The sequence below is a fragment of the Polypterus senegalus genome, chromosome 3 (assembly GCF_016835505.1).
Source record: "Polypterus senegalus isolate Bchr_013 chromosome 3, ASM1683550v1, whole genome shotgun sequence".
Taxonomy (NCBI): domain Eukaryota; kingdom Metazoa; phylum Chordata; class Cladistia; order Polypteriformes; family Polypteridae; genus Polypterus; species Polypterus senegalus.
Window position 1 is genome coordinate 214,563,457 of NC_053156.1, and position 10,750 is coordinate 214,574,206.

A 10,750-nucleotide genomic window follows, 5' to 3' on the forward strand; every position below is an offset into this window, starting at 1 on the left:
GTTTCAACAGAATTTTTTCATATTTTTGATACTTGTTTTCTTTTTTTCACATCTTCGCGCCCCCTCCTTTTTGTTACTTTGCACGCCCGCAACACAGGTTGAGAACCACTGCCCTAGGACATGAAAACTACAATGGCGTTCTCATGACCCAGCAAGTAATAGGGAAAGACTCATCCAAAGAGAAAGAGAAGATCCTTGAAAGCATCTGTAGGCCTACATATTTTTCTCTAAAATTAAAAGTGGTGTTGCAATAAATACATGTATATTAAGTTAACAGACATCAATAAATTGACTTGACATGAGTTAGTATGAATGAATATTTGCATATAACCTATGAAGGGTTGATACTTGAAATAGGTTTGATTTCTCTCTTGTTCCTGATATTTCTGGGGAGAGGCTCAAGCTCCAAAACACCTTGTAAAGGTAAAAGCTAATTAAGAATATCTAAGAAACAGAAATAATTCATTAGATTGGGTAGGGAATCGATAGTAGAGATTGTGAGGTAAAGTAGTTATTTAATGTAAGGAAGGCAGATGTTTTGTGGTATGGTAGTTATACTAACTAATCATGGCCATGGAGAGAGGTGATATGTTGCATGTTGATTATGGTATGTAAGTATGTATTTCAAGGTACACAGTACATGTGACAATAATGGCCTACAAACCAAAAGGTGGGAGGTGTTAACTGCAGTCTCAACTCTTTACTTATCAGATGACCTTCTGGTTATTTTACAATGGCAAAGAGTTACAAAAACCTCAGTATGAGAATTTTTGGTTCTGTCAGTCATGCATAGTGTTTTTTGTTCATTGTTTGTTTTTTCATTTATTTAAGTTCATGCATAGGCTGTGAAAATGAAACGTTAATTTTACAAAAGGCTTTAAGAAACATCAATACAGTGCAATGCAATTCTTCGCCTTCTCTTTTCCTCCCTCCTTCAATTTCTCCAGGCGATCCTTGTCCTTCTTCCACCTGATTCCAACTTGTCTAGATGAGGTTGAGTGCCTTCTTTTATGTTGGACCCAGGAATACTTCGGTGCTAGGGCATAGCCTGATGGAAGCACTCCGGGTCAAACAGAAGTCCTACAAAAAAGGCATGATGGATCCCTCTGGCAGCACCCACGGAACCTGACAAGGCTGCCCTAAGGGACTACAGTTCACAACGTGCCTTGCAGGTGTCTGAGGGAGGCTACCACCTAGTGTACCATGGGAGCATGTAACCCTGCCAAGCTGTCCACCTACCTGACCTTCCAACCTCCTGGCCAAGTACTATTCCTCAGTCCAGCCTTGCTGGGATGTCACCTGTTTTCTATCTCCTGGCTGAGGCAGGATGTTCTTCGTCCTGTTTCTTGTGCCATTGAGGTGCTGGCCTCCCATCCTGGCTGGGACACCTGCCCATGAGCACTGACCTTATTTTTTCACAGGTTTGGTGTACTGGACTTTTTTAAGGCACCATCACACATTCATAACAGCATGCAGAAGCTTTGGGAGCATCATTCTGTTGGAAGCCTATGGCAGGGGCAAGGCCACTGGATATGAGATGATCATCCCAGTGAGTTTGCCATTATGGAGCAGGGTCATGTGGAAAAATTGCTTTCAGACACATGAAGGCAGAGAAGGGACCATCGGAAACAGGAACAGAAAGCTGCAGCAGCATTCCTGCAGGAGACTTCATGTGCAGGCGTGAGGCCAGCTTTGAATAAAGTTATAGTAAGATACTGTTTGGTCAATAAGGACATAGCGTGGCTAGTGTCGCTATGTGTGGAGGGATTAAACAAACCCAAAGAGCGTCCAACAGGATTGGATGAAAAAATTCTTCAGCAATATAAAACGGCTGTGTGGATGCTAGGGTTGTTCTCAGGACAATTCAATCTACTTGTCATTTAGTGAATACAGAAGATTGTAAAAACATGCTTTGTAGAAAGAATCCTCAATTTATTGTCATGAATCACATGGAAGGAGTGGTGGTGAGCTTAAGGAGCAGGGTGCCTATCCTTATTGTTGTAAATAATTGGATTTTTCCTTTTTGGTAATGTCAAGTCAAGTCAAGTAGCTTTTATTGTCATTTCAACCCTATACAGTTAGCACAGTACATAGTGAAATGAAACAATGTTCCTCCAGGACCATGGTGCTATACAGAACACAGGACTACAGAAAAAGCTACACATCACAATGTAAAGTGCATACATGCAAGTATGTGAAAACATTGCAGGACAGTGCAAAGACAGACTATGGTACAAACGAAGGCAGTACCAAGCAGAGCAGTACAAGTTTAAGATATCTAAAGATGCAAACAAAAATAGCAGGTTGTGAGAAAATGTGACAATATCTTAATAGAAGGAATAGATGTAAAAATGACACTGGAAGTAGGAAGAAGGTAACAGTATAACAAGACATTTAATAATAAATAAAGATATGATTTAGTTCACTGGGAAGGTGTGTGTTTGTGTGTTCTCAGTCTAGTCCCTGAGTGTTTAGGAGTCTTATGGCTTGAGGGAATAAACTATTACACATTCTGGTGGTGAAGGCCCTAATGCTTTGGTAGGAGGTGACTGTGCTGGTGACTTTGTCTTTGCGGCATGTGGTGTACATGTCTCTTATGGAGAGAAGAGAGATTCTGATGATCTTCTCAGCTGTCTTCGCTATCTTCTGCAGGGTTTTGCGATCCATGACAGTGTAATTCCCAAATCAGACAGTGATGCAGCTGCTCAGGATGCTCTTAATAGTCCTACTGAAGAAGGTGGTTGGCTTGGTTGGTGGAAGATGGGCTTTCCTTAGCCTTCGCAGGAAGTAAAGACGCTGCTGGGCTTTCTTGGCTTTGTAACTGGTGTTGAGGGACCAGGTGAGGGTCTCCACTAGGTGAACACCAAGAAATTTGATGCTCTTGACAATGTCTATGATTGAGTCGTTGATGTACAGTGGAGAGTGTTCACTTCTAGTTTTTCTGAAGTCAACAAGCATCTCCTTTGTTTTGTCTACGTTCAGAGAAAGATTGTGGGCTGTGCAGCAGTCTGTTAAACACCGCATCTCCCCTCAGTAAGCTGACTCGTCGTTCTTGCTGATGAGGCCCACCAAAGTAATGTCATCAGCAAACTTGATGATTCTCTTGGAAGGAATTTTAATCTTTCAAGGAAGAAACCTTTTTCCTTTTTTTGATTATTTTCCTACAGAATTGCAAGAGTGTGGAACTGTGTAAATATTTGTAAATAGTCCTTTATTGCCTTGCTTCCATTTTATGAATTCAGTTATTTTTGTGTATTATTGCCAATCTGACTGCAAGACAAACCGCATGCCACTAATTTTTGTTTCTTGTTTTTGCACTTTCTTTGTAACAAGGGATGGTTTGTTTGCACCTTTTTCAAAGTGTCTGTGAATATGACTCACCCACTACTGGTTTTCATTTTATTTAGATGTCCAGGTTCCTAGGTCATGCTAAGGTTATGGAAGCATTACAGTTCTAACCCTCATTGGAGCCTTGAAGCCTACTTTTTGGCTAAGCCATCTTTTGAGTCTTGAGAGCTTGGCTGATAATTTCTTGTCTGTTTCTTTTCATACTAAAAACTTTCAACACTACTTTTTGTTTTTTCAGCAGTTCGTGTTATTGTTTGATTTAGAGGTTTTGGAGTTTAGTGCCTGTTTAATGATTTTCTTTAGCCTTTTGGTTTTATTGTTCTTGCACAGGTTTCCAAAGATGTGCAGCTACTGAAGTGACAAATTAGCATCCAGAATAAGTCAAAAGTGCAACCAAAGAAAAATCCACAGCACAACTAAATTTATTTAAAAAACTGGTGAAAGTTCAAAGAAGAATTAATCACCAAAAATTTAGGAAAAACGTATTACACGACATACAAAAGAGAAAAGTCTTCTTCTCTATATCATTACAGTCTTAGATTTCTTATGTTAAGCTTCAATTATGTTGTACACTTAAAGCAGTCATTCCCAAACTTGACCCACTGTGGCTGCAGGTTTTTGTTCTGTTCAGATTTACAATTGGTGATAATAATCGATAACAACTGATCTCATTTAATTAGCTGGTCTTATTTACTCTTCTCTTATTCTGCATTTAGAAAAACACAACAGTATGGTTTTTACATTTATAAGACATTTAGAAATATTTCTGTGTGATTTAAGTAGAAATTAATAAATAAGTAGAAATAATTCTCCTTTGTTGTTTTCCTATTATTTTCCTGTGTGGTTTGCTCCCTTCATTTAACCCTAATAGTGACAATTCACAGCAGACACCCTGGATAATGAAAGCAGCAATGACTTCAGTGTCAGGCCCACTAATCAGTAAATAATCAAATAAATAACCAGAACACCTGAAAATACTGTTAATGACTTAAAAAATATCTTCCCCATATAACTGCTTATTACATTTTAATAAAAATCTACCAAACTTAGTTTGTAATTTCTACATTGACTCAAAAACACAGAAACTGAGAAATACTGATTCACATAATAAGGCTAAGAGTCCTTTGAAAAATGGAAGTTGGTTGGAACGAAAACCTGTCGCCACAGTGGATCCTCAGGGTTGAATTTGGGCATACATCACTCATCTGTAGTATATTCTAATAAACTTTCAGCTAGAGGGTTCAGGTTATGAGTTAAATTAATGCACGGTTTGAAACTGTTTGCTCTCTTAGAAAATTCCTTTTACGTGTTCACTTGCAGGGTTAAGGCAGAACCTTCCATTATCTATTTAACTACTGTATGAGTTCTAGATAGTCATATAAAGCCAATCATTTTAACATAAGTAGGTGAACACTTTGTAAATAAAACATACCGTCATCAGCAACAAAGTTGTGATGCTCCAGCTGGGAGACACCTGTTTAGTACGTGAAAACGTAAAAAGAAAGCAAGCTGGCACAAAAAAGAGGAATTGCAGGATCGTCTGTGCTGCACAAGCTCTTCCATTCGAATGACACAGGTCGCTGTTCAGGTGACATTTTTATTCTGGCTAGGCAGACGACTCGGAACTAGAGGCAGAACGGAAGTGAAAGTAGGCTTGTTCTGGCTGGAGTTCCTCCCTTTTAGAAAGGGAAATGGGAACCATAAGAATAAATGTTCCACCCCAATACTACACCCCAATATGCCCTTAAAGAAGTCAATTTAGGAGATTCACTAATCATGTGTGTGCGACAATCTTATGTCAATTTGATAAAAACATTAACTTACTAGAATGGCTCTTGTAGTTTCACCTCTGGTAAAATCTGCCCTTGCTTGAAATATCTATTTATTTGGATCTCCGTTAAAGGCTTATGAAACGGTACTAATAGGTATCTTCCCATAGGGAATAGTGGTGAGGAGAGACCAGGCACAATATTAGAACTTTCAAAAGGCGACTCATTTATGTCTAGTATACTCCTAAACAAAGGGATGCATGCTAAAGAATACAAAATTCTGAGCTGTTTGAGCACAACAACCAAAGATCTGAGCACTGGTAAGTAAGTTCATCTTTCTTAAATACTGCTTTGATGATCAACGAATAACAGGTTAGATGGTCTCTGGAAGCTTTACTGGGAAATAGTAATATCCGTCGTAGTACTGAACTGTCCTGCAAAAACATCCATGCTGTTAAAGAGGAACACAAAAACAGAAGGAAGTCTGAATCAGCAGCCAGAACTCAAGCACTCATTGGTAAAATCTTTCACATTGTATTGAGAATGCATACTTTTATAACATAAGAACATGAGAAATTTGACAAACGAGAGAAGACCATTCCCCCAATCCAGCATATATTTGTTTAGCTAATAGCCAAGCTGTCCCAATATTTCATCCAGATCATCCTTTAAGGTTGGCAAAGCTTCTGCTTCAACTGCATGTCTCAAATTTTCACAACTCTTTGTGAAAGAGTATAATAATGCGTGTAATAATGCATTACTAATTTTAGGTGTAGCTTCACAGATATTCATTTCACAGTGACTGTGTAAAGAAGTGCTTCCTGGTTCTAGTCACCAATGTATTTGCTCTAAATTTCCAGTGATGTCACCTCGAGTATGTGATTCACTGAGTTGAAAGAATTCTGCTGAATCTTCTTTTTCAATGCCTTTGAGCATTTTAAAGACCTGGATTTGGTCTCCTCTGCTTCGGGGACACACATCACCCTTAAAATCTTCTTACCATGCAGATTTATCAAGGCAGCACCAATATCACACTTAATATAAATACTACTGAATCTTTTTGCCTCCCCATGTCTGCGTGGGTTTCCTCTGGGTTCTCTGGTTTCCTCCCACAGTCCAAAGACATCCAGGTTAGGTGCATTGGTGATTCTAAATTGTCCCTAATGTGTGCTTGGTATGTGGGTGTGTGTGTGCCCCTTACACTGGGTTGGCGCCATGCCCAGGGTTTGTTTCCTACCTTGCGCCCTGTGTTGGCTGGGATTGGCTCCAGCAGACCCCCGTGACCCTGTAGTTAGGTTATAGCGGGTTGGATAATGGATAGATGGATGGATGGATAGATGGATGAATCTTTTTGCATTGAGTATTATATAGATGTCATTTTTATTAAATTAGAAAATGTAAACATTGCATATTTTATAGTGGCTTTTCTTACTTTTAGTAAATGATTACATGTTCACGTTGTGAAGCAATTTTAAGCTGTTATTTACACTATGTATGAATGTGGCACTGTTTACTGTCAACTAAACATGAATATTTTTTTATATAGTATATTTTAACATTAGTCTGACATTGTACATTAATAAATAATGCATTACTAATTTTAGGTGTAGCTTCACAGAGGTTCATTTCACAGTGACTGAAGGGGATTTTTTTTGTCTGACAGTTCTGCTTGTTCATACTTTCAATTACTTTTTTATTGCCTATTTCTAATTTCTTATATAACTAGAACATGTTAAAAGAAACAAATGCTGATATAATAGGGATATTCTGCCCTAGGCATTCACTGCTGATGCCATATCACACTTTCTGAGACGTATTCACACATAATCAGCTTTTTTTAGTTTGCTTCATAAGATACCAAGAGAATAGGAGCAGAATGTGAAGGAAAAGAATATGAAGGGAATAAAAGATTTTTGGACAATTACATAACAGGGAATCTTTACTCAGGCAGCAGTAAAGGCTTTGAAATCCAAGGTGAGTCCATCAAATTATTTTTTGTTTCCATTTGAGAGGGTTATGATAGAAGGCAAGCCCAAGCACACATGAGCTTATTGTGAAGGATTGTTTGTATCATATGTGCCTGCGTCAAGTATCCCAGAATACTCCTTAAGCTGAGAGACTGTTGCATTCAACTCTTACCCCTGCCTTGTGCAGACTGACTGTCAATGACTATATAAGGGTCATAATCTGTCAGTGTCTGGTATGGCCTGATACCAACTGAATGTAAAAACAGCTACCTAATCTGTAAGCTAAGGAGTCATGAGAAAGGCCAATGATTGGATATACTGCAGAGTTTTCAATTTGCATAATCAATGCATGTGGTGGCTGGAGAAGCTGATAAGAGCACTGCCCTGGTTAGAGCTGAAGTATGACTATATCTTGCTCACTTTGCTAGCAGTTTTGTTAGTTAAAGCTGCCTATTTAAAACTGCTAAACAAAGAGTGAAGCTTTCTCATTCCACATAACACTCTCAATATATAATGTTAAGCTATTCAAGTTTTGAAATAGTTCTTCAAACAAGTAAAGGATACAAAAGAACATTTGTAAATGAATGTAAAAAGACTCTTGTTGCATGTCGCATGACCAATGAATATGCTGCCGAAAGTTCAAAGGTATTTTAAGTGACATGGAAAGCAGCCATCTACCAGCAGTACTGCAGAAGCCTAAGCTGCTGTCTTTTTTACTCTGTAGATGCTACATAGTCTGCCATTATGAAAATTAAGAAGCAAAAAATATTATGTGCTATTTCTCCACAGAAAACAGTTAGGATTAAAGACAGAGAACTAATCCCATCTCCAACAGGCTGGATATTAGCCAAATGTCCTAACAATATTTAAAAAAAAAATCTGCTGTTTCTGCTTGCATATTGTGATGTTACAACCAGGGCTTTTTCCGAGCTTGTAATTATTTGTTTTATTGTCATTGTTGAATTATTATTTTTTCATGTTTTTTCTATGTAATTTGTTATGTTTGATTGAGTAATTGTGTCCTGTAACTTTACATTTTTGGCCATTCTGTGCACTTTGTGAGTGGCACCTCAGGAGGCAGGACCACCCTGACATTCCTGCTGCAGGGTCCTCCTCCTCCTTTGTTTAGATTCAGTCAGGAAAGAAAGATTCAGCAGCAGAACATTAAGTGTGAGTTTTAGTTTTGTGTAAGTATCTTATTATTTTTCTTCTGGTTTCTGGATTTTGCTTCTGTTTAGGAATTACTGTTACTAGATCACATATTGTGACTTGTTTGCTCTGGATTGCCTTTTAAGGCAAATACTATTGCATTTTTTTCTCTGCTGAGCATTTTCTCTTTTCTATTTTTGCAAATAACTCTTTATTTATAGAGTTCTGCGGTGGGCTGGCACCCTGCCCAGGGTTTGCTTCCTGCCTTGCACCCTGTGTTGGCTGGGATTGGCTCCAGCAGACCCCCGTGACCCTGTAGTTGGGATATAACGGGTTGGATAATGGATGGATGGATGGATTTATAGAGTTTAGTTTTTTTCTCTACTTTGTGAAACATTTGATATGTTGTGAGATCTTCCTTGTATTTTGAATGTTTAATTCCAGCTCACAATTTTTGGGGCCTGCTTTGGCCAAAGCAAGCAGGCAATATTTGGGGGTCTGGCTGAGCTTAGATGAGCCTCTTCTGGGCGGGTCAGTGAACTTCCTGGCCAGCATTATAGGTCTTTTGATGGCTTCTAGCACCTTTTTGCCATAATTGTGACTCTAATACAGAACACATACGTAACAGGAGTTGTCAAGCTCTGTTTTCTCAGCTACCAGTGTTAACAGCAATTTGGAAATGCTCCAAGGTTTTATTTAAAAGGTAAACCGAATTATTAGCCTTTAGATAGGCAGGGGTCAAACACAAATAGAATAGCAAGAAAAATAGCACTAAAATGCAACACTAAAGTCAAAATTCATAGTTAAAATAACAAAGTTTCTTACACTGGCTAACATTCTTCCTCATCTATTCTAAACATCCTTATTGTACTGCTTGTTCAAGGTGACAGCAGCTTTGAGACAAATTGGAATCCGAGAAGTCAGAACTAATACAGTGGTTGTAACCGGGAAGATAATAATTAAAAAGCACAGCACAGGATGTGTACCCAGAACTGTTGTCAAAGAACAGAACAGTAAGTTGTAAGCCAAACAGGGTACATGTAACCAGAGCCAAGAAATACAAAATGTAAATCTAAATAAAGAGCAGAAAAAAGTCGTTGTAGCCCGTAAATTTTAAAAAAAGATTTTTATGGTTAAGCCATAGTTCCTCCCCTGGCTTGTGTTTAAAGTACCTCTTTTTATATATTTTTTTGTTTGTTCTCTTTTTCATTATCATTCATTGCTTTCCATTGTTTTTCATGGTATTGTTTTGTTAATTTATTATTTGTTTCATTATGTATTATCTGTTATTTTTATTCTGCTTGGTTATTATTAATATCTTGCACTTTTCTCAGGATCCTTGTATTTTATGGATGGATCTCCAAGAGGTGGTACCACCTATCCATCACCCCCAGCACTACAAAGACAGGCTGAGAACTGTGGCTCATTTTGCACTAAAGACCACCTAAATCTGACGGCTATTGGTGATTTTTGTGAGTATTGTTTTCTTTTCTGTATTATTCCTGGATTTTCAAGTATTTTGTTACTAATTTAAGGATTATGATTAAAGATTGTCGTTTTGGACTTTTTGATTTCATATTGTCTGTTAGCAACTCATTTTACCTCCGTTTTTGAGGTTTTTAATTCTTTATTCTTGTTTAATATTTTGATCTATAAGGCTTCTGAGGACTGTTTTGTTCTTGGAGTCAGAGAAGGAGAACAAAATTTGCATACTAACTGCATAAGCAGGTTTAACAAAGTTAAGTAATGTCACAAAATAAATTCCACACACATCAGAGAGATAGTTACTGGCATGAAAAAGCACAAATATGCCATTTAAAATATTGAAACCATATTTTATATTTATATTTGGACTGAAGCATAGCATTATATGGATTAAATAGATTTAACTCAATGCCACGGATAAAGACAAGCTATGCATGGAAATGTTTATATTGCCTAATATAAGAAATAGAAAAATATGGATCAGCATACATTTAACCTTTAATCTTCATCAAAAAGATAAAGAGTTAGTGTCTATAATTATGAAACTGGCTCAACCACTGGTACAGACAGTGCCCATTAAAAGATGCTGCCAGTTTCTTCCATACAGTATTCCTTCAGGGTGTCATGGAGATATCTTTGTAAGTGTTCTCCATATCTAATATAAGATCTCCCACAATATGTATTATATAGCGCCTGCACTCTACTGTGAAGTTTACACTGTAATGGGGCATTCTTTACGAATAATGTCCAACCTCTGACTAGGGAGTTTATATACTTTGGTGACTTTTGGATCACTTTGGATGAGAAGTATTAAGTCTTTTGTATAATACATAATTGAGAAAAAATGAGTTATAACATTGCCAGATTAAGACCCCAACAGGCTCCAGGGGTGTCTGATGCATATATTTACACTCTATGAATATCACGCATAAAAATAAAACAAGCCGGGGGTAGTCTCTCTTTGAAATTTAAGCCAGCGGTCACTTGTACATTAGATTGAGATGTGACCATATAATGTATGTTGTCACACAC